At 41.0% G+C, this 26,205-nt stretch overlaps 1 pseudogene; it reads left to right on the forward strand.

Moving 5' to 3' along the window:
* Positions 1-26,205, forward strand: part of LOC148730102 (uncharacterized) — a 40,272-nt pseudogene that overhangs the window by 8,795 nt on the left and 5,272 nt on the right.

Here is a 26,205-nt window from a genome sequence, read left to right on the forward strand (position 1 = left end):
CATACTTATATTCACCTGGGTATGATCCACAGCTACATGGGTGACCTGAGGCAGGCAAAAGATTATCACGAGCAAGCGCTGTATGTCCGGCTGAAAAAGCTCGGACCTGAGCATGTTGATGTCGCAGACTGTTATGGTAACCTGGGCCTTGTCCACGAGCAGCTGGGTGACCTAAAGAAGGCAAAAGACTGTCACGAGCAAGCCCTGGATGTTTTGCTGAAAAACCTCGGACCTGAGCATGTTCATGTCGCAACGTCTTATAATAACCTGGGCGCTGTCCACCAGCAGCTGGGTGACCTAAGGCAGGCAAAAGGCTGTTACAAGCAAGCCCTGGATGTTCGGCTAATAAAGCTCGGACCTGAGCATGTTGATGTCGCAACGTCCTATAATAACCTGGGCAATGTCCACGAGCAGCTGGGTGACCTAAAGCAGGCAAAAGACTTTCACGAACGAGCCCTGGATATTCGGCTGAAAAAGCTCGGACCTGAGCATGTTGATGTCGCAATGTCTTACAATAACCTGGGCATTTTCCACAGGCAGCTGGGTGACCTAAAGCAGGCAAAAGATTGTCACGAGCGAGCCCTGGATGTTCGGCTGAAAAAGCTCGGACCTGAGCATGTTGATGTCGCAACGTCTTATAATAACCTGGGCCTTGTCCACGAGCAGCTGGGTGACCTAAAGCAGGCAAAAGACTTTCACGAGCAAGCGCTGGATATTAAGCTGAAAAAGCTCGGACCTGAGCATGTTTCTGTTTCAAACTCTTACAGTAACCTGGGCCTTGTCCACAAGGGGCTGGGTGACCTAAAGCAGGCAAAAGACTTTCACGAGCGAGCCCTGGATGTTCGGCTGAAAAAGCTCGGACCTGAGCATGTTGATGTCGCAACGTCTTACAATAACCTGGGCATTGTCCACAGGCAGCTGGGTGACCTAGAGCAGGCAAAAGACTTTCACGAGCAAGCGCTGGATATTAAGCTGAAAAAGCTCGGACCTGAGCATGTTTCTGTTTCAAACTCTTACAATAACCTGGGCCTTGTTTACTCGCAGCTGGGTGACCTAAAGCAGGCAAAAGACTTTCATAAGCGAGCCCTGGATGTTCGGCTGAAAAAGCTCGGACCTGAGCATGTTCATGTCGCAACGTCTCGCAATAACCTGAGCACTGTCCACAGGCAGCTGGGTGACCTAGAGCAGGCCAGACTGTGACGAGCGAGAGCTGAATATTCGTTATTCGAGAGCTGCATATTGTTATGATCTTGCGTTGGCGATTTATGTCAAGAACTTTGGCCCTGAAGATGAGAAAGTGAGATTTGTTCAGAATGCACTTGCTCAGCTACGTACAGCAGAACTGAATATTGGTAACACATAAAGTTCAATAATCATAAATTCGTAATTCTATAAAGCGTTAGGCTCGTTACTCGTAGATCAGAGAAGATCAAATCGGAATTGAGAGTTTAAACAAAGATATCAAGACTTAAATTTACAGCATACTTATACATATTAAGTCAAGCAACACCTAATTGTGGTGCATTGTAATGTAGAAAATTTAAGAGAAAGGCAATTTCCTTGTACGCCAGACTTCAAGCGATCAACATTACAAGTTAAAGAGCCAGTCAGAGTGCAGTCAGTTGCGTTTGACACGTGCTGCAACCGATCTATAAAAGGCAGAGCTAAAAACCCCATTCAAATCTCAAGAACTTTTGCAGTCTCACTCTTAAAACCATAGCAACGTTAGACTAAAAATGGCAGAATATTTAAAAAATTGAAACGCCCTGTGGTTTTTCCTCCTAGATCACGACACTAGTAGAGACATTACGCTTCAAAATTTCACCTCAGATGTCTCTCAAAACGGGCACAAAATATCTTTTGCACATCATAGTTTCATCCTTGCTGATATTAACCGGTCTATCATCGAAGTTCGATCGTCAAAATGCATTTGGAGTAAGTTCAGCTACGTTGATCTCGACACGTCAGCTGGACGGTCCTCAGCGATAGTTTTATCATATTTTGCTTTAAAAAAAGTGGTTTTGAAGTATCAAGGATTAATCCTTTCAATTGTTTTAAAAAAAGCGCCCTATCAATTATTATTAAAAACTGGATCGTTGGATAATGCAATTCAAGACTTTTTATGGTCTTAGCCATTATGATATAGGAGCCAATATACCATAATCTACAAATATGATAAGTATACGCGTTGGCTTAAAAAAAAAAGGAGCTAAAAAGAAGAGAAGAGAAGATTTGTCTAATATCGTGGGGGTGTTTTCAATAAAACAATTGTTCCACTCGCGCTTGTTGGATATGAGATGACTATAGCTAACTCGGCGCTACGCGCGTCGTTGGCTATCTATCATCTCATATCCAACAAGCGCGAGTGGAATAATTGTTAAATACATACTGTTGCTATGGATTTATAGGCGTCTATGTGACATTCGCAGATGTTATTCAACTTTGTCTATGTAATATAGAATTAGACCCTGTCACTGGCTGTCAGGACTTTAAAATATCGTCTGTGACTTTATTGCAATGAACGTTGGACTTTTCTCGGATTATGGTTCCTCTAGAACCTATTAAGTTTAACTTCTAGTTTTGACATCAAAGTAATCGTTTAAAATTTGAAAATTTTTTATAGTTTAAATCATCACAACCATAGTAACTTTTGGCGTGCTGTACGTATTGTAATCTTTAACTAAGTAGGCTAATTAATAAAGGAGTTAAGTAATGGCACTTCTGCAATCGATGGTGTTGCGTTTTGGTGGTTGAAAAGATTGGTTCTTAGAACAATAGATAAAACCTATAATTCCGTTTGGCAAAAACCGCGCGAATGCACAGAATCCGCATGGCTCTAATCATACTCCATTTGTCAGTCATTTTCGCGGTGTGAACACGAGCTTGTTGATACACAAGATAAAGCTGGAGTGTAGGCCAGTTTACGTAAGGAGCACAGAATTCGAATGTGTGAAATCCTAGCTACGCCACTACTTGCCAACCTAAAAAGCCCTTGTTTCCATAAGCATCAAAAAAGCAAATCTGCTTTCGTTTGAGGTGAACAGAGCCTGGCACTATGGGAGGTCGGTTAGAGCTCGAAAGACGATTGTCGCGTGTGATTCGCAGAATCCTCCTGCGCGTATGTGTGATGTAGGGTTGTAGGATGAATCGTCTAGTAATCTGTCGGTGTGTGTCGGTTTTCTGTAAACTGTCGTCTGTAATGAGTTGTCGTTGTGGCTTACCAGGCAGTCTAGAAAAGGAAGTTTGCCATTTCCTTCGACTTCTCTGGTAAACTGTATGTCAGTGTTTTGTTCGTTAAGATGGAGGTAGAATGCGTCAATTTCGTCGTGTCGAACGGCGGTGAATGTGTCGTCAACGTATCGTAACCAAAGCCACAACTATCAGAACTCTAACACGACGCGCGCAACTAGTATGCGACTCGACAGACAGCTTATCCGACGAGAACAAATACCTTCACCGTGTTTTTACGAAGAACAACTACAACAACGACTTCATCCGACGAAACACTCACCGACCCACTACCACTACCGAAACAAACGACACCGCAACCCCTACGACTACAGCAACCATACCGTACATAAAAGGCATGTCTGAAAACATCTCGCGCATCTTTCTACCCTTCAATATCCGCGTCGCCCACAAACCCATCACCACACTACGTCAGTTACTAACCAACGTTAACCGAACAGAACGACCGAATAGAACGACCTAACTTTACCGATGGATCGAAACAGACCAATCACGACAGTCTTACGCCACTTGAGTCTTACAGCCAATAACATCACGGCAAAACTGACCCATCATTTTACACGAACTGAAATAAGAACACTCTGCTGACAACAACTATTCACTTGACTCTGATGATGACTTCCGCATAGGTTGTCGAAACGTCAGTCACTACCACCGACAACAGTCCTTCTCAGGACTACACTCACCCGGACGATCAGACTACACCTTCACTTAAGTTCCTTTGTTTACTGGAAAGTCTGAAATTAAGTGGAGTGCTGGTGCTATAATCATGTTAAAACCGTGTCTTATGAAATTCTCATCATGCTCAACAAGATATTATGCCAGTCTACACTAAGTTTGAGTTAGATTCTGGACGCTCTTTTCAGGTGAACATTGCACTTATCGCATTTCTGGTTTTCTTGCTTTTGGAAAAAGGACTTTAGATTTCTACTCTCTTACTCAAAAGTTTTTCAAGAAGTTATCTTTGTCTTTACTCTCATTGTTTCCTTCCCTTTTTGAATCCTGTCATTTTGTCTTTTTTCGCATAACATATGAGTAACTCTTCCTGGACACAACTACAGTTCACTACAGCAAAAAGTATCATTAGCAAAAATCACACCCACCCTTGTCGAAATGTCATTTAGATGACAAACAGTGAGGTAACGGAATGATTGATTTGCATTGCAAATATGTTTTCACTCGATGAAGTAATAATTGTCTATGTTCTGTCAGGAACTTCGAACATAGAGCTCCGAGCTTCGATTACCTATCTGGCTTAAAATTACGACTTTTTGGTACGACAAATAGTTTCATAACATGTGTCAGGTAATTCTAAAGCCGGACAGCCGGCGACCGGACAGCAACCACATACCAACTGAGTAGGACGTGAAGTAACAGAAGGTCATGTCTTTCAAGAGCTCAAGTAACTTATCTAGTTTCATTCTCCTACACTCAATAATTATGTTACCAACAATTTAGAGCCCTTTACTGGAGCCTCGGCTAAATATTAATAGATATAATGCATCGATGGGCCTGTCTCGCCTATGATTCATTTCTTCTAATTCATCGGTGAAACAGACAGTGTGCGGAAACTTGTCACGGGTATAATTTATGTGAACACTGAATGAAATTGAAAGCTGCAATATTCCATAAGTCTAATTCACTACGTTTTGCATGCACAAGTTTTTGTCCGAAAGGAAACTCAATACTAATTAGGGCAATTTGAAAATAATCGTAGTCTAGCGACACCTAATCACCACAAAGATTCCATAACTGAACCCTTTTATGCATCAGCTTTGTCAGGAGAAATATCGATCTCCAGCACATGAAAACGTTATTCCTCAGCGAATGATATCAGCAAACCTTTAAAACTTCGGTTTCTAAGGGACCACTCCTTAGTTATCTAACATTACTTACTCTAATAATCGCGCCTTGCCATCTTCTCGCACTTTGAGCCTAGGTTTAATTTTCTCCTCTTTTCCCTTGTACGGCAGCTGTGCATTGGCAAAGGAACTGCTTTAGCCTTATAATAGAGCATCAAAAACTTCAATATAGAATTAAAAAAAAATACTTGAAATTGACCGCCCATTAATGGAGGTATCGTTAGAATAAAAAAAGGCCTTAAGGTGGGGAGGAGGGGAGAGAAATTGTTTAAATGTGACACAACCAAAATACTCCGAACCCCCCTCCCTTTGATAAATAATGACCGATCCCTGTAAAAGGATTATGATCTAATTTACTTTAACAATAGCACTTTGCTGTCTTCTCACACTTTGAACCCATGTTCGGAAAGAGTTCCATATAACCCCAGCATTAATTATGCATTCCATTTCATAAAGACTAAATAGAAAGGTTTCTTTGCAACACTCTATGCATAATTAATGTATGGGGCTCTATGGAACTCTTACCCCCATGTTCAATTTCCTCCTATTTTTCCTTGTACGGCGGCCCTGCTTTGGCAAGGGAACTGTTTTAGCTTTTTAACACTGAGTCAGAATCTTTCATTTAGAATTCAAAGGACTGAAATACAATAAATACGGCTGTCTCCATTTTTCATATCATTTATGGACCATACCAGTTTTCTTAACTCCTAGCAAGTTGTTAAACCATGCTGTTTTAGATCTCTTATTCAGGAACCAGAGTCATTAGTTATAGACTGAAGGGGGAGGGGGTGGAGGATTATGGGCGATCATTTGGTTTGTAGGGAGAACATAGAGGGAACTAGTCGTCGCCGACTGAGTATAAAGGAGGAGAACTATAGCAAAATGACTGCCAGCCAATTATTTTTCATTGATTGGGGGAGGGGGGGGGGATCATAAGAATGTTACAAAGCATTACCGGGGATCAGATAAATGTAATTATGACAGTCAAGATTCTCTGACCCCCTCCTCCCCCTCAGGCGATAAATAATGGCCGGTCCCTGATTTCATTCCTCTGAAACCTGCTCTGAGACTTTTTGTGAAACTTTACTTTTTGTTTGTTTATCTTATAGGAGCGAAAATTTGAAAATAAAAAAAGGGGAAAGTTTTGAAATAAAGAAAGGGGTGAAATTTTGAATTAAAAAAGGGAGAGGGGGGTCCCGGGGCTCGTTTAGGAAATGTAGTACTCATATAATTCCTATAATATCATAACAATTAAATTTACGAGTACTGGCTAAATTTGCGTTTCCGGAAATTGTTCCTTTTCCTTCGCTGAGAATTGGAGTTTAAATTTATTTCAGGGGAAGAATAACATTGCTCAATTTCGAGAAATAGAAAAAAGGCAAGAGTTTACCGTGCTGAAAAAACCGCAATTGTTGATGTGCGTGTGCTATTTATGTGTCGAATCAGTTATGCGCTGGAAGGATATTCCATGCAATACTTTGGCATGTCTTTCAAACAGTTTTTCTCGCGGAAAGAGAGACTCCCACAGAGGTAGAAGGTAGATGAACGAAAGGAAAAAAACAGTTGATTTTGTACCTTTATCCTCCGTTTTTGACCAAACCCTCAGTGTTCTATAGCTATCCTGACTCATCTATAGGAAATTACTGCTTCTCGAAGAGGAAATGGATTTGAGTCGTACCCAAAGAACATTGGAATAATATTCGAAGGTTTTTTAGTCCGAATCGAAGATATGGTGATAGAATCCCGTATATTTCTCCACTTCCCTTCGATCCCTCATAATCCCCCCATACCCCCTTTCCCCCTTCCCCTCCTGATCCCCCTCCCCGAAATAATCTGCATCGTTCTTTCTTTCAACGTTACATTTACACTGTTGTAATTTTCTTCATGTGTATCACCCACCAGACGATCAAGAAAGAAGAGAGACATGTTACGTTATTGATCATGAAAAAGTTTATAAAATCAAGTTCATTGAGAAAGATGCTCTTAATTCAGGCTAGTTTATGATTTTATAGCGTGTTTTGGAGGTTACTGTGCAGCTTAAACATCTTGCGGGAATTATCTTGTGGATTGGCCTTTTTGCTTTTCGATTTGTTCTTTAAGTTTTGTTCGGTGGTTTTTATTTTCGTGATTATTTTGTTTGTTTGTTTCTTTTTCACTTTAAATGAGTTTTTTTTCTTCATAGAAAAAATCTGCAGTGGAGTATAACTGAAAGTTTCGTTAGGAAGTTATTAAATCGATTTTTTGCCAATTAGTCAAACATAAACGAGAAACGACAAAACGCCACATGAGTAAAATTTCAAATTTACCAAACTATGCAGAGGGGAGCAACTCAATCATGGTCAATCAATGAGGGATATTTAGAATTTAGAATGTGTCAAATTCGAGTAATGAGATAGTTCGAAGCGAACTCGGCGGTGGTAACCATTTCTGAGGTCGATGTTTTGACCGCAATCAGAAAGTTGAACCCCCGCAAGGCTGCGGGTCCCGATGGGATACCTAGTTGGGTGTTTAGGGAATATGCTGACTTTATAGCTCAGCCAGTGACTTCCATCCTTAATTGTAGCTTTGCTGAGCAACAACTTCCCCCATCTTGAAAGCTGGCGGATATGGTACCCATTCCTAAACAGAAACCTGTCGAAGTCATAAAAAAGAACTTACGACCCATTTCCCTCACACCAATAATTTCCAAATTAGCCGAAGACTTCGTGGTATCTGCGTTCATCGGTCCGGCTGATTTGAAAATTATCGATCCCGACCAGTTTGTAGCCTTACCGAAATCCTCCACGGCCCTAGCTATGACGTCCATGCTCCATCACTGGACGCGCGCAACTGATGGCACGGGATCTGCAGTCAGGGTGGTCCTGTTTGACTACCGCAAAGCTTTTGACTACATTGACCATCAACTGCTCACTCATAAAATTTACAGTCTTGATATCCCTCGGGCTGTAGCACGTTGGGTTGTCGACTTCTTGGTGCATCGCTACCAACGCATAAAATTATCTGCTGATTGTTTCTCTGAGTGGGGCCCCGTACCAGCTGGTGTACCTCAGGGGACAAAATTGGGGCCATGGCTCTTCTTGCTAATGATAAACGATCTAAGAATTCCCCAGGTTCAAACTTGGAAGTACGTTGATGACACGTCGGTGGCAGAGATCGTCCCGCGTAACGCATTAGGTGACGCCCAAACCGCTGTTAAAGTGGTGGAGGATTGGTCCAAAGCACAGAAGATGCAGCTTAACGCTGACAAATGCAAAGTTATGGTCATCGACTACAAAAGGCAGAAACACCATTTCATTCCCCTCTTGGTAGATGGCAAAGAATTAGAGACGGTAGAGTCGGCTAGGATCCTAGGCGTGACTATTTTGTGTAACCTTAAGTGGAACAACCACATCAATGATGTTATAAAAAGAGCAAACAAACGATAATACTTTTTAGTCCTCCTGAAGAGAGCCAGCGTCCCAGCGGATGACATAATTAATTTTTATTGTACAACTATACGTCCTGTTCTGGAATACTGCGCACAAATATTCCATCATGCGTTACCTGCGTATCTTAGTGATGACATTGAAAGGGTCCAAAGACGCGCATTATCCATCATTTCACCTGTACTGTCATACCATGACTCTTTGAAAAAGCACGGTTTAGCTTCGCTCTATGACAGACGCATTAAATTCTGTATGGATCTGTTTTTGTCTGTCTCAAATCCATCTCACAAATTATATAATTTGCTGCCAGATAGACATCTTGCAGCTTACAATACTAGACACCGGGGCGTTTTTAACATGCCGCGCTTTCGCACTGATCGTTTTAAATCTTCAATTACCCCGGCTATGTGCGCGTGTGCTAACCTAGAGTTTTAGCTATTCCACTGCTGTATATTAGTTATAGTTGTTATATTAGTAATTTTATTTAAGTCGTAGCATTTTTGTAATTGGTTGTCTTATATAGTCTTATATAATCAAAGATTGTGAAAAGCACGCAATTCAGCCTATGGCTGCAATGTGTTTTATTTGGTAATAAACTATCTATCTAATAAACTATCTCAGGACACTTGATTGACATGCATAGTTTCTAGTTTGATTGAAGGACCGGTCATGATTTATCATCTGGATATGTGGGTCGGCGGATTTTGGTTGTGTCACAATTTACCGGTTTCCTCTCTCCCCCCCCCCCCCCACGACCCTGTTGTATTCAAACGATCCTCCCTAATGGGCAGTCAATTCTCCATACTCCCAGTTTGTACTTGCGATGACTGTTTGCCATGGCAACCAGAAGAGGGGTCCTTCCACTCCCCCTTTTCTATCTATTCAGTCCAGTAACTTAAAAACAGCTGTTTTAAAATAACTTTTTTTCATGTACAAGTTAGCTTTTCGATTGGGCTAAGCAAATTTTGTAGACCCTGTTATGCGTTTGAGCATACACTTATAACTCTTTTGGTTAGAGAGACATTTAATACATATCTCTGGCATTCTGAGGAAATATGGACCAAAGATGAAGAAATCAGTTGAGTTTAGACTGTGTGCTGTTTACAGGAGGTTTTCTTGATTATGCTCATCGTGGTACAGAGATAACTTTTATCAAAGGAAACGTTGAGAAACCTTGTAGTAAAGAGAAAACTGCGGCTACTATTTCACTAAAAGAACCTTTGAAAAGATCTAAAAATTTTTATATCCCCATTCCGCAGTGGGGAAGTTTTTTTTAGGGACATGTGGTTTTGATTGAAAATTAACACTTACTACGATATAAAACGCAAAAAAGAAACATTTCAGTGAAAATGTGCTTGACAGGATAAATTCAGCAACGACTTTCACACTAACTTAAAAGCAACCTTCAAACGCCATCTTAGCATATCACACAGAACACTTTTTTTTACACTTTTTAAGCATGCATTTTACGGCTACTTTTGCTGTTCTTTTTCGTTTATTATTAGCCGAGTCCGTCAAAACCCCTTTAACAAATGTCTCCAAATGTTTTTTCTTTGTTGAGAAAGCTCGTCGCCATGAGATTTTTTTTAAAGCCTTGTGTAATCTGAGAAGCTTAGAACAAAAATTGATTTAGTCATTAGTAGGATGTGGCCTCTCTCTAGATTGCCATGGCAACCATGTCTTTCCCGAAAGGTTTGGTATCTACCTATACAAACGACCACCATTATGCTTCGCTGTGCTGCTCAGAAACGCAAAATTGGCCTCATTTTTAGTCATATCGAGAGCAAATGCAGGGTTATGCAACCAAAATTTTTTCAATGGTTGAGGCAAATAATCAAATACAGTTCTAAAGGAAAATGGATCACTTTAAGCCTGACTGCGGAAATTCGAGAGGACCAAATTAATTCGAAATTAGTTTTTTCAAATTATTGACAAATGAAAGAATGATGTTAACACAGGTTATGATTAGGAACCGGTCGTTATTTATTGCCTGGGGAGGGGAGGGGGGGGGGTTTAGAGGATTTTAGTTGTATCGCGAAAAATTTATCTGATCCTCCCATCAGGCTCTGCAGTATTCTTATGACCCCTCCCCCCCTCATTGGAAGTTAATTGACAGCTAATTTTTGATAGTCCTCGCGCTTCTCTTGGACGTTTCTCTCGTGCGTGACGCAAGAGTTGTCTGTTTCCCACGCGAGGAAACTAGTACGAGCCACCTTAAAGTTTCAAAAATAGAGGCATTGTAATGGCAGTCACGAGATGAACACTCATGGCTGGTTTGGATAACATTTGATTCACATTTTCGTTTCCGCCGAAGATTGCAAAACTTTTACTACTTTTCTTCTGTTTACTGAGAATTTGGAAACACTTCTTATCAGTCCCCTAAACTTCTAAAGCGGTAACTTTTATCGATTTATAATAATAAGAAATCCGATGGAATGCTCGGACGATTTTGGGAAAATACTTTGCATTGTTCTTTGTTTGTCTGTTCAAACTGAAAATGTTAAAACGGATAGATTCACTGCTTTCACAATACTCACAGATTTTGATCTTTGTCAATTTTGAAAGGCAAAACCTGATGTTTCTTAAACTTAAAAAATAGACTGGAGAAAATTAGAGTCCATGCTGTTTCGCTTTGAACTAAACATGCTGACTGTTCTCTCATTGCAAAAAGTTTCGTTGCAATAGAAGATTCTGTTTTTCTTCCTCAATACGGTAGAACCCCACTTTCGTTAACTCGAACAGGATCCGACTTCCCTTGGATTTGAAATCGGTTAACTTGAATAATTTTACTCATTCTTGGCTCAAATTTACCCTGATAACGTCGTTCGATGAACGTCAAAGTGTCAGAACATAGCTGATTGGCACTTCCCATCCTGTTAATCGCGATTTTTATGAACGTGGTAATATGAATGTGAACGTGACACACCTAGATGAACTATCTACTTTGAACGTTCTTATTCAACAAACGTATTGTATGAAAATTGAGCACGAATGGCATGTACATGATTCTTTATAAATTATCAACGGGATGATTGAAATTTCAACACCAATAATGATAACTCGGACCTCCTCTGGCTTGAACCATTTTTTTCGTCTCCTTTGGAAGCTCGACTTGCCTAAGCTTTACTGTAGATTGGTAACTGGAACAGTTGGTAGAAGTATGAAATCACACAGTTATTTAATTTATTCATCTTTTCTGAAGTAAGTTACCTGCCATGCTAGGTCGAATTGAAAACAGGATCTCACAAGTGCAACTTTATAAAAAGAAATATCAAATTACCGCCGGATACATATCATTTATGACAAATCGAATTCAGAAACGATTCTTGTAGTTTGACGTCGACTATTATCTGTTGGTTCTCAAAACATTTTTTACGGATAATCCATCGCTGAATATGGAATTGATAGGATCAGCGATGCGAAAATGGAAGAAAGGAACAATGAAACACTTAAATTGAAAAATGCTCTTACAAACTTTTTCTTCAGGCTCTTAAAATGTTTTCAAAAATCTCAGTTGTGATCTTATGAAATTACTCTATAACTTGTACAAAAGACGTTTAGTTCAGATGTTTTCTTTTTCAATTTGAATTCGAAAATTCTGGGGAAAGTTACACGTATTTATTTAGCGTCAGTCGAATAATGTAGATTCAATTAGATTAGATTTGAATTTCACGCTAGGTTAGAGATGACGATTAGACCTGACGAGTTACAGCATACCCTCAAAAACTGGCAAACCCATTTCATGAGAAGCTAATCTGGATTTGTTTGAAATAAGGATTAGTGGGCTTTTTAATATTTTTTTGTCTCGCTCCAGCTCCTTTTCTTCGCTTAGCATCACACTCTCTGTGTCCCTATTTCATTCCTATCCACCCACGCTCGTACATTGCTACAAATTTCTCTTTTGTGTTTCAGTGGAAGCGTTGTGGTGGACATAAAGAGACGAACACGTCTCGCCGCATTCGAAATATTTGATTCCCCTTCGTGTTTCTGTCGATCATATGCGAACTGAACCAGTTTTCTTCTGTTCGGTAAAAGTAAGGAGCTTGACTCATCAGTTGTTGAATATTTTTGGCCTCGGTATGTTTCATGAATTCTCATAACGTATCAAGAAATCGAAGGGAACGCTTGGACGAGTTTGGTGAAGTTACTGTGAAATAATGCAGTAGTCTTTCTACTTGTCTGTTCAATCCGAACTGCAAATGATAAAGCCAATAGATTTATTTCTTTCTCAAAACATTTAGGTTTTCAATGAACAAACTGACTTTTCACATAAAAAGGATCCGACAAAAGTACCCCTTTATACATATCAAATATGGTAGATAGCATTCACAAACGATTCTTGTAGTTCGAGGTCGACTATTATCTGTTGGTTCTCATAACATTTTTTCACAGAGTATCCATCGCTGATTAATGCCTTGACATGGTCAGTGATGCGGAAATCGAAGAAAGAAACGATGAGCCACGGTGTTACATGTTATGAGTTAATCAAATTGGTCTTACAAAATTTTTCTTCTCTTTAAATGTTTCAAATTCCAGTTGCCGTGTTATTAAATTACTCCCATACAAATGACGTTTAGTTTGGATGTTTTTTTCCAATTTGAACTCGAACATTGTAGGAAACGTTAATCGCATCATTAATTTAACGTCAGTGGAAGAATGTAGATTCAGTTAAATTAGATTTGAATTTCACGCCAGGCAAGAGATATTGGATAAACCTGATAGGTGACAGCTTACTCTCGAAAACAGGCAAAACCATTTCATGAGGTGCTAATCTGGATTTGTTTGAAACAAGAATTAGTGGACTTTTTAACTTTTTTTTTCTCGCTTCAGCCTCTTTTCTGCACTTAGCATCACACGCTTTGTGTCTCTATTTCATCCCTGTCCACCTACACTCGTATATTGCTGCAAATTTTTCTTTTGTGTTTCAATAAATTTGTATAGCTGGTAGTCATGTGAGTCAAAATGATCTATTGTACGAACCATCTCCTAATTACTTGACGTTGTAGAAATAGAGGCGTTGTAGAGGACATCACGAGATAAACACGCCTCTCTGTTTTCGAAATACTTGGTTCTCCTTCGCGTTTCTATCGATGATTTCAAGACTGAACCACTTTTCTTCTCTTCGGTAAAAATTAGGAGCTTGAGTTATCAGTAAAAACATGTTGAAACTTCTTGGCCTCGGTATATCTCATGAATTCTCATAACGTATCAAGAAATCGAAGGGGACGCTTGGACGAGTTTGGCGAAGTACCATTACTTTGAAATAGGGCAGTAGTCTTTCTGCTTGTCTGTTCGATCCGAACTGCAAATGACAAAGCCAACAGATTTATTTCTTTCTTAAAACTCTTAAACACTTTGTCTTTATCAGTTTTCGATCACCAACCTGACTTTTTCATAAAAAGGATCGGACAAAAATAAAGTTCATACTGTTTCGCGTTGATTTAACTATTCTCACTGTTCTCAACTGAATGTGTTGCAATGATCAAACTTTGGTTTTTCGACCAAGTCAAGAAATTATGCATTGCTTTTTTAATGCAGTAAATACCCGCTTACTCGAACCCGGTTAACTCCAATCACCCGCTAACTCGAGCATGATCCGATTTCCCTTCGATTTGACTATTTTAATCGTCATCTACTTCAAGGACTTAAGGCTCGGTTAACCTCGAACTAATTTTTCCTTCCTTTGTCTCACATTTACCCTGATAACTCGAACTGAAAGTAAAAAACGTCATTCGACTAAGGTCAAGTCGTCAGTACATGGCTGATTGACACGTTCCAACCTTTAATCGCGATCGATGCTAACGTGGTAACATTTATGAAAACGTAACACATTCAGCTAAACTTTCAAAACTAAACGTTCTTACACTGAACAAAGTAAAGATGCAAAAACTTCTGGAGACTAGTGCCGGCTGTTATTTGTTGTTTTTCAAGACAATTTTGCAGATAAGATATTGATGCTCTCGTCTAAATTCCCTCATACTATTGTAACCGTGCGTGACATCAACAGAAAAACATAACCGCATGTTTGCTATCGCGTGCTCATTGGAGGCTCCATATATAATGAATAAAAACCAACACAGCAGCTATAAGAGGTGAATATAACAAAGATAGTCTACGAAAAGACAGAACCTGGGAGAAAACCAACAAGCATCCATTGGATGAAAAACCCCACCGCGCTCGCTGGAGTAAAAGAGGGGGAGGAAAAAATCCCGGCTCAATGGATAGCACTCTCCCGAACGGCCGGGCACAGTCTTAAAATACTAAACGTGTTATTTAGATTCCTTAAGATTGTGTCACTAATAAACGACAATTTAAATTGTCTTTAACTTAGCCATCCTTAGCGTTTTCGCTGGCCTAACGACCGTGTCGCTTAAAAAGCCGATCGGGAACTTCAGCGTTAGCTGCAGAGGTGGCTCCTCCAGCTCTTAAGGCTATGGATATCAATTTTAGAGACGTCTGTGAGTTCTCTAATATGCTTCTTTAATAGGTTCTCTGGTTCTCGAGTTACTAATCCCCCGGCTCCGTACTTTCTGCTTAGAACGAGGAGTAGCAAGGGCTCTGGCTTTGAACACAGGTAAATCTTCAAAGAGCTCAATTTGTGAAGCTGTTATGTAGTTCTTTAAAGCCTTGACAGGACAAGTTGGAAGGTCTGACCTTGCGATAACAATCCACGACCGAATTCGGAATTGGTCTGTCTTGGAAGATTCTAAGAAAATAAAAACGTACAAGGGGAAAAACTTTACTTCGCATGCCTTTATGTGACATAATTCACTAAAACGGAAAAACCCCGGTAACCAATTAAGCATAGGCGACTGATCTAAGATCAGAAAGAGACAGAAACTTAGAAACTTATCTGTTATCTTGGATTTCACCATCTCAGGGGTCACAGGATCCTTTTCGACCTTTGGCCTACCCAAAATTCTCAGAGATGCGTTAACCATCGAAGAAACCAGAGGGTGAGTAGACATTTTTGATAAACCAGCCATCTGCTGTGCCCATTCAATACTGTAAACAGCGTTAAAAATTGAAGCTGGAGAATTAGCCTCATTAATCAGACACTGCAAGTAAACTGTGACCTGAAAGGGATTAACAGGAAAACAATAGACGTAATTTGATGAAGTCCATCGTTTCCATTGTTTGAACCCTGCAAAACGGTGCTCTTTACCAAAGAGACTGTGGTTATCACGTGTTCAGGGACCGTTGAGAAGAATTCCGTCCACATTTCCGATTATAACATAACCAAAGTAAAGCGCGCGCTCGGATTGGTCAATTTAGCGTCACCCATTTGCCCATGGGTGTACGCTGCTGACGTGAGCAAATGCAAAGACTATTTTTCCGCGCGCGCTTGTTTTTTTCTGGTCACGTAAGATTTGTTAAATAAAAGGGAACTCTTTAGCTACAATGTGTTAATGTTATGTTATAAAACAAATGGTAAACACCACAGCATACACTATTGAGTTATGGATGCACGCGGGAGGTTGCTAAGCACGAAAGAAGCGTAAGAGTCGCTCGAGACATTAGCCGAGAGCGACTCTAGCTTCTTGAATGCTTAGCAAACCTCCCAAGTGCATCCTTAACTCAGTAGTGTACGCTGTGGTGTTTACCATTTGTTAACTGGAACACATCTGAAAATCAATAATGTTAACAGACAAAGGACAGACAAGAGAAACCACCCCCTTAATAACAAAAGAGTGAATCCACTAGATATTAACATTAAAGAGTAATTGCTAGGTTAGTAACCAAATAATCATCTTAGTTGTTCAAAAACTATTAGCAGTCTGTTTTCTGACTTTTATTGATCGACATGAATTCCATCTCCTGTGAGCACCTAACCACAGTCGTTCGATAACAATGCGTACATTTCCACAGCAATAAAATAGCCGGAAATTCATAAAAAAAAAAATGGTTCATGAATGATGTTTATTCAGCTCTTAATTTGCGGGTCACATTTAAGTAAAAAAATCGTTCACGTGGACATGAAAAGATCTCATTACCTTAAATCACGATTAACGAATGAAGAAATAGTCAAATCACGATTCACGAGAAAAAAATGCTCAATTACGCTTCACGTAAAAAGTATAAGGGACCCTCTAGTAGCGTGAAAAACTTAATTGTGTTCGAGACTTCAGGAGTATTCGTCTTACTGCGCACGTGCACGGCTAGATTTGGCGAGTATCCAAAATATATATTTATCATGTCCTTAAATACAAACCCACGCAAGAATGTTCCTTATACCGACATACTAGATATTTTTAGAGGAAGGTTGGTCTTCAGAAATTACTTCCACCTGGAAAATATTTTTTTGACCTCTCAACTTGTGTTTCGTTAATCTTTTTACTTGGGGATAATTTTTTAAAATATAGGTTTATCTTGCACTGTTAAAGTTATGCAGTGTTCAGTGCTTTATAGAAGTGTCAATAAGACAGTTAAAAGTTTAAAACCGGATTCAGGACTCAATGCTCAATGCCCAACCCCTTGTCAGCGGTTGTTCTCTGGCAATTTGGTAAGTACTTGGTGTAATCCTTAATGTATGTTAATGTACGCAAATGACTATGTATTCCCATATGTTCTTCTGTATTGATGCATGTATGAGGGATTTCACCAAGTACCTACCGGCAATTTCCCACAGTCTTCTACTCGTGTGCAATGCTTTTTACACCTCATAACATTGTAAAAGTAAGAAATCTTGACCCGAAATTTAAAACCCTGGGTCATCTCTTTCTAGGAATTAATTGTCAAGCGTTCAACCTCGTTGTTTTTTATTTCACCTGTAGTATATGCTGGTCACCTGGTTGTATTTTGCGTTTTCACTTTTCGTGGATATTAAGAGTAAAATTTTTGTTTCTTTGGTTGTCAACTAGAGTAAAGGGCTTTTTAACTATTTATCTGGCATGAGTGAGCAAGACAGAATTTCTCCATACAATATCAATACTGTATCAAGCAGACACGTTATAGTCATTCAGAGGACTATTAGTTGATCCGATACCAAATATCAAATTCTCCCAACTAACATCGTAGGAATTGTGTGGCAGATAGTAAGGAGAATTGCTAATGAGATCTTGGAAGTGAAGGATTGAGTGATCTGCACAAGGTTAAGAGCAGATTCTTCAATAGTTCTTATGCTATAATGAAAATTCTGGCCCCAAGCCTCTTTTTCACTAAACATTTCATGTGTCTCGATTTCGACTCTGATGGAAAGGCTTTTGTGCTGAAGCAAAAAAAAAATTCTTTCAAGGATTTAGGAAGATGTTTTCCTGGAACTGTTGAGAGAACTGCTTTGGGACATTACTTAATATCGGCGCCTGTATAAACAGGCCTACATTATACACTTAATGTATGGTCCCAAGGGAAACAGTTATCTTTGGCAAAGAGTCCTGATTTTTCCCTCGACTTCTTCTCGGAGAACATCAGGACTCGAGGGAAAACAAAACTAGCTAGTTTTGCAATGGAAGATACATTAAGTGCTTTGTTACATATTTTTAGGATTTCCCTTGAACAATGATATGGCAAAAATTTGCTGTTGTACGCGGCGCGCGGGAAACAACTGCGTAATTGTATCGCGGTCGGGATACATTTGTATTTGATCAGGGGCACGTTGACCAAGAATCAACCAATAACAGCGCTCGTTTAGTTCAGTGAAAGTCTAGGTATATGACAATATTTAAAATTATCGTAAAAATTTTGGCGTCTAAACATGACCCTTAATATGTAACGTTATCTTTTGTGAGAGAAAGGTTTCTCGCGAGTGTCGGTTATTATTTTTTTTTTGTCAAGACAATTTTGCAGATTAGATATTGTTGATAACGGCCTCGGTATGATCACTGGTGCAGAAACGGAAAAAAAGAACGATAAACCACTGTGTTAAATGTACGTGACGACTGAAATTGCTCTTAAAAGCTTTTTCTTACCTTAAAATATTTCAAAAGTTTTGTTTGGATTTTTTAAATTTGAATTTGAACATTCTAGGAAATGTAAATCGTATCCGATTGACGCCAGTTAAAGAATGTTCAATCAATTAAATGATCATGAATTAGTGGTAACGAGTTGCCAGTACTCCAATTGGCTAATACTGCGTCTGAATGAACGCTGAGATTGACCGAGCCAGTACCAGGTCGCTCAAGGGGCATGTTGTTTCGCGGCCTCAATCTTTGTTGTTGTTTTATTAGATACAGAGCCAGAAAAGCTTCATAAATTCACTTATAAATTGTATGCTTGCAAACCGTTCTTCTCATTCATAATGGGTGGGAGGAAACTTTGATCTGTGTGGGAATGTGAAAATGACCGTATTTTATCACAATACGATTTACTTTATCCCCGCATATAGCTCTGGCGGTGAACTTTCTACAGTCCCCCTTCCCTTCACTCCCCCCCCCCCTTTTTATACTCTGTCGGAGGCGAAAAAGTATAAAGGGTGAGCACAAACTTACCAGTTAACAAATGCATATTACCATTTTCAGTTGAGTGAGAAGCAACGAAAGTTTGGTGATCAATTTTTGAGGTTAAAACCGTGTTTATGTTTTTGTTGTTTTTGTTAGAGGCGAAGTGTCATTTTACTTCTTTTGGCGACCTTCCAACAGAGAGATAACGTTAACGGTTGACTGTTTAAAAAAAACCCTTTTGACGGTTGACGGTTAAATTTTAAGTCATTTAACGGCTGACGGTTAATGTTTTGGAGTGTAGTTTATAAAATACACGAACTTTTTACCCAAGCGTAAATACGGGATTTGTAAAAAGAAAAGAAGCCCCACGCCACCTAAGAACGAATTTTTCTCGCGCTATGTTTAGTTAAAAATGTACACAGTTTCGAAATATCCTTCCAGAGTAGAGGAAACCTAGATGAGCGTTTTGAGAAACGTATCTCCGGAGTTATTTCTGCTGGAGAGAACCATGCTTTGTAAGAAAGAAAATAGCGGGCGCACAGAAGAAAATATTGCCTTTAGTAGCACAATCTTATCCGGCATTGCCAATTTAAACCTCAAGGACATACACATGAGGAAATGACACCTCAAAACTGACCTTTATTATCACATCGCAAAGGAAAGTCATCAAGAGATATCCTAATAAGAGCTAAACTTTGAGGGTAGAAGATTTAAAAGAACTAGCGAATGGTAGGAGACGCACATGCCCATCAACACCTTTCAACGGTCGACTGCCTATTGCTTTCGGCTTTCCGGCGTGTCGCCTCACGCAAGGTAGAGGCTTTCATGGATTAAGTGAATATTTTTATTGCTCAAATTAAACTGTCCTTCATTCAATGATCAAGATAGAAGATTTACCACACAACGCTCGCGATTAGTTAATTTTCCTTCACTTAGGAAAGTAGATTTACAAATGTCCTTGTAGTAGTGACGCTATGTAACGCAACACACTAAACGCAACAATGGGCCTCTTCGCTAAGTAAAAGGGTCTCAAACACTATCACTTAAAATGCATAAGACATTTGTACCGTTGGAGCGCATTTGAGCGCGTTTGATCAGAGCTTTTGCCGAAGGATCAAAGTGGCCATTTAATCTTTGAAAGGCTTCAAACTACGACGTACAACGAATTTGACCTTCTCGAAAACCGGCCTGAAATTACATGCTAAAAAGCAGTGCTTGCGTTTGTCCCTCAGAACGATCGAATACGCGACAAATACGTACGAAAAATGCTTTTACATACTCAGAATATATCATATTATATTTACCTATAGTGAAAGAAAAAAGAAACGGCCTAACTGTTAGGAATGTTCAGTCAAAATCTGTCGATTTCTGCCGCTTTTACTGCCATATTGAAAATAACGCTACCACAATGCAATGCAATTGGAGTGCGCACACCGCCTGCTCAGTCCCCAAACTTCGTCGGTTTCTCACTCAGCTTATAATCGTAGTAAATGTTTAACCGAGTTTAAAAGTTCTAAATACTAAAAAAAAAAAAGATAAACAAAGTGTCACAACTGACTGACTTGACTAATGGAGACACTGCTTTTGTAAAGGGTCTGATTAAATACGGCCGCCCCAATGGAATATACTGCAGAGCAATCGAATTACTACAGGATTTGTTACATTGTTACCGATGTACTAGCTGAAGGCCTTCGAACAATCTTCAAACAAGAATGGGACAATCGCTACAAAGCAACCCTGGGAGAATGGAAAGATGAATGGAAAAATGGAAAGGACTTTACGAGCCAAGTCAGAAAGAGAAACGCCCATCTCTTGGCAACCATGGTCAATGGTGACAGAGCGGAATAGGATTGTACCATGCTGTTTTATGCCATTCTTTATTCCGATTGCATCTGCAGTCTCCATCCAGCTGTTCGGTCAAATGTAGATGATCTCAGAAAGTTTCGTAATGAAGACTTTGCGCATATACCAACAGGCCACGTCTCTAGTGGAGATTTTCAAAATGCGGTTTTAAAGGTAAAGACTGCATTTCATGCACTCCGTCTTCCGACTCAACAAATCCACCAAATCCAAACTCAGACAAATTTCCCAACGGAAGAGTTAAGAAATGTTCTGAAGAAAGTTGACAACCTTCAACAACAGGTTATAGAGAAGGAAGTAAAACTTGAAGAAAAAGAGAATCAACGACAGACCCTTGAAGAACAGTTGCAAACCAAAGTCTTCCCATTTTGTATTCTCCCTCCTGAACCTACACATGACGTCTTCCCTCGCAGATCAGAGGTTGATAGAATCATACAACACGTCATAGAACTCAAAGATGCCAACCACGACAACTTAAGCACCTTGTACTTATCCGGAAACCCCGGAAGTGGAAAATCTCAGCTGGCCCGTTTAACAGCCAAGCGATTTTTCGACCAGAGCAAAGAAACACCGTGTGCGATTTCATTTGTCATGACGCTTAATGCAGAAAGTTCAGAAACACTTTTAGAATCGTATGTCTCCTTCGCTCGACACTGTAATTGTCCAGACTACTCAATTACAGACACTCGTAATTCCAAAGATCTGAGCACAGACGAAAAAATTGCAAGTCTCAAGACGCTAATAAGCGCAAAAATTGGGCATTACACGTCGTGGTTGCTGGTAATTGACAATGTCACTATTTCGTCTCATGTATATACGTACTTGCCAGGTCCGGGAAACCAACAATGGGCGAAGGGCCAGTTGCTGATAACAACACAAGACACCAACTCTATTCCTTTAAAAAGCTCTTTCATTGAGCACATCTCTGTAAGCAAAGGAATGCTGCCTGATGATGCCAGCTCCTTGTTAAGGCTCCTTTCTGGCGTCACTGATAACGAGGTAGAAAAACAACTTGCACGAAATCTGGATTACCAGCCACTGGCTTTGGCTAGCGCCGCCATCTATGTAAAACAAATCTAGGATAGCAAAATAACTTCAAACTTCGGCTGGACCGACTTTCTTAAGAAATTTGAAAAAGGGCAGCGAAGTACAATTGAGAACATTCTTGCCGAGACAAACCCAAGTTACCCGAAAACAATGACCACAGTGATAACACTCGCCTTGGAAAAGATAATGAGATCCGACAGAGTTGTAGAGCACTTGTTCACTTTTCTTTCTCTTTGTGCGCCACAACCAATACTAAAAGATATTGTCGTCCGCTACAATATCGAAATGGAAAAGGAATATGGAGATGAAGATGCGATTGGGGTTAAGATAAGTCGATGCCCATTGTTGATGTTTGACGAAGAGGAGAGCGGTGTTTACATTCGAGTGCATGGGGTCGTCCATTACGTTGGTAATTCAGTAGCAAAGAGATCTGCAAAGGATAAGCAAATTAAATGCATACTAAGAGCTGCTTCATCCTTCTCCAAATTCGAAGATCGAGATTCTCTTGTCATTGGCACAAAAATTGTTACTCATTTGGCAAAAATGATTACAGATGCCGAACATTTGTTTTCTGTAAAAGGATTATCTCAAGTTGCTCAAATTGCTATACTGACTATGCAGGACTATTCTCAAGTCTTAACAACCCTCGGAGATATGTGCCACGAGCACTCTCGATATCCAGCCGCAAGAGGATACTTTTCAGTAGCCCTGGAAATCGTGAAGTTAAGAGATCCGAGTGATAAATTCCGAAAATCAGATATTTATAATCACCTGGGTCTTGTCCACGAGGAACTGGGAGATCTAAAGTAGGCAAAAGACTGTCACGAGCAAGCACTGAATGTTCGGCTGAAGAAGCTCGGACCTGAGCATGTTGATGTCGCAACGTCTTACAATAACCTGGGCCTTGTCCACGAGCAGCTGGGTGACCTAAAGCCGGCAAGAGACTTTCACGAGCGAGCTCTGGAAGTTCGGCTGAGAAAGCTCAGACCTGATCATGTTGATTTCGCAATGTCTTACAATAACCTGGGACTTGTCCACGAGCAGTTGGGTGACCTAATGCAGGCCAAAGACTTTCACGAGCGAGCTCTGGAAGTTCGGCTAAAAACGCTCGGACCTGAGCACGTTGATGTTGCAAAGTCTTACAATAATCTGGGCCTTACCCGCGAGCAGCTGGGTGACCTAAAGCAGGCAAAAGACTTTCACAGGCGAGCGCTGGATATTCGGCTGAGAAGGTTCGGACCTGAGCATGTTGATGTAGCAAAGTCTTACAATAACCTGGGACTTGTCCACGAGCAGCTGGGTGACCTCAAGCGGGCAAAAGACTGTCACGAGCGAGCGCTGGATGTAAAACTGAAAAAGTTTGGACCCGAGCATGTTCATGTCGCAATGTCTTACAATAACCTGGGCCTTGTCCACCGGCAGATGGGTGACCTAAAGCAGGCAAAATACTTTCCCGAACTAGCCCTAAATGTTTGGCTGAATGAGCTTGGACCCAAGCATGTTGATGTCGCAACGTCTTACAATGACCTAGGCCTTGTCCACCTGCAGATGGGTGACCTAAAGCAGGCAAAAGACTGTCACAAGCGAGCACTGTCTGTTCGGATAGAAAAGCTCGGACCTGACCATGTTGATGTCGCAACGTCTTACAATAACCTGGGCCTTGTCCACGAGCAGCTGGGTGACCTTAACCAGGCAAAAGACTGTCACGAGAGAGCGCTGGATCTTTGGCTGAAAAAACAAGGACCTGTGCATGTTGATATCGTAATGTCTTACATTAACCTGGGCCTTGTCCACGACCAGCTGAGTGACCTCAAGCGGGCAAAAGACTGTCACGAGCGAGCGCTGGATGTAACGCTGAAAAAGCTTGGACCTGGGCATGTTCATGTCGCAATGTCTTACAATAACCTGGGCCTTGTCCACCGACAGATGGGTGACCTAACGCAGGCAAAAGACTTTCACGAACGAGCGCTAAATGTTTGGCTGACAGAGCTCGGCCCTGAGCATGTTAATGTCGCAACGTCTTACAGTGACCTAGGCCTTGTCCACCTGCAGATGGGTGACCTAAAGCAGGCAAAAGACTGTCACGAGCGAGCTCTGGATGTTTGGCTGAAAAAGTTTGGACCCGAGCATGTTGATGTCGCAACGTCTTACAATGACCTGGGCCTTGTCCACCTGCAGCTGGGTGACCTTAAGCAGGCAAAAGACTTTCACGAGCGAGCTCTGGAAGTTCGGCTGAAAAAGCTCAGACCTTAGCATGTTGATGTCGCAACGTCTTACAATGACCTGGGCCTTGTCCACCTGCAGATGGGTGACCTAAAGCAGGCAAAAGACTGTCACAAGCGAGCACTGTCTGTTCGGCTAGAAAAGCTCGGACCTGACCATGTTGATGTCGCAACGTCTTATAATAACCTAGGCCTTGTCCACAAGCAGCTGGGTGACCTAAAGCAGGCAAAAGACTTTCACGAACGAGCTTTGGAAGTTCGGCTGAAAAAGCTCAGACCTGAGCATGTTGATGTCGCAACGCCTTACAATGACCTGGGCCTTGTCCAATCGTAGATGGGTGACCTAAGGCAGGCAAAAGACTGTCACAAGCGAGCACTGTCTGTTCGGCTAGAAAAGCTCGGAGCTGACCATATTGATGTCGCAACGTCTTACCATAACCTGGGCCTTGTCCACGACCAGCTGGGAGACCTAAAGCAGGCAAAATACTGTCACAAACGAGGGCTGGAAGTAGGGCTGAAAAAGCTCGGACCTGAGCATGTTTCTGTCGCAAAGTCTTACAATAACCTGGGCCTTGTCTTCTGGCAGCTGGGTGACCTAAAGCAGGCAAAAGACTGTCACGAGCGAGCTCTGGATGTTTGGCTGAAAGAGTTTGGACCTGAGCATGTTGATGTCGCAACCTCTTACAATAATCTGGGCGTTGTCCACTGGCAGATAGGTGACCTTAAGCAGGCAAAAGACTGTCACGAGCGAGCGCTGGATGTTTGGCTGAAAAAGCTCGGACCTGTGCATGTTGATGTTGCAATGTCTTATAATAACCTGGGCCTTGTCCACGAACACCTGGGTGACCTAAAGAAGGCAAAAGACTGTCACGAGCGAGCGCTAGATTTGGGGCTGAAAAAGCTCGGACCTGAGCATGTTGATGTTGCAACGTCTTACAATAACCTGGGCCTTGTCCACGAGCAGCTGGGTGACCTGAAGCAGGCAAAAGTCTGTCACGAGCGAGCACTGGATGTGTAGCTGAAAAAGCTGGGACATGAGCATATTGATGTCGCAACGTCTTACAATAACTTGGGCCTTATCCACCGACAGATGGGTGACCTAAAGGAAGCAAAAGACTGTCACGAGCGAGCGCTGGATGTTGGGCTGAAAAAGCTCGGACCCGAGCATGTTGATGTCGGAACGTTTTACAATAACCTGAGCCTTGTCCACAGGCTGATGGGAGATCTAAATCAGGCAAAAGACTTTCACGAGCGAGCGCTGGATGTTTGGCTGATAAAGCTCGGACCGGAGCATGTTGATGTCGCAATGTCTTACAATAACCTGGGCGTTGTCAACTGGCAGCTGGGTGACCTAAAGCAGGCAAAAGACTGTCACCAGCGATCACTGACTGTTCGCCTTAAAATGTTCGGTGCGGAGCACGTCAAGGTAGCAGATACTTACAAAAACTTGGGCGCTGTGTACAATTATTGTGGTCTCATCCAAGAAGCTAAAGAGTGTCATGATCACGCATTGACGATTTATGTCAAGAACTTTGGCTCTGAATATGACGAAGTGAGATTTGTTGAAAAAGCACTTGCTGAGCTACAAGCTATATAGTGCAGAACAAAACATTAATAAGACATAAAGTTCAATAATCATAAATTCGCAATTTTTTAGGGCTTTAGACTCGTTACTCGTACATCAGTGAAGAGAAAATCGGAATTAAGTGTTCAAACAAAGATATCAAGGCAACAGTTTACAGCGTACCTATACGGATTAAGTCAAGCAAGACCTAATTGTGATGCATTGTAATGTAGAAAATTTAAGAAACAACAGACAAGTTTCCCGTAGGCCTTACTTCTAGTGATTAACATTACAAGTTAAAGAGCCAATCAGAGTGCGGTCAGTTACATTTGGCAGGTGCCGCTACCGATCTATAAAAGGCAGAGCTGAAAACCACATTCAAATCTCAGGAACTTTTGCAGGCTTACTCTTGAAACCATCGCAATCTTAACCTTAGCCTTAAATCTCTGTGCCAGGTGGCAAATAAGGCCTGGACGTCTCTCCTCTACTGTGTTTGGTCTGAAGCTGGAGGGCGTACAACACTCCATGTTTTTCAGCCTGCGCCGTTTCTCTCCTTTTCCACCATTCGCCGCCATATTGTTTTCGGTCGGCCTCTTT

Source organism: Stylophora pistillata, chromosome 5, assembly GCF_964205215.1.
Source record: "Stylophora pistillata chromosome 5, jaStyPist1.2, whole genome shotgun sequence".
NCBI lineage: Eukaryota > Metazoa > Cnidaria > Anthozoa > Scleractinia > Pocilloporidae > Stylophora > Stylophora pistillata.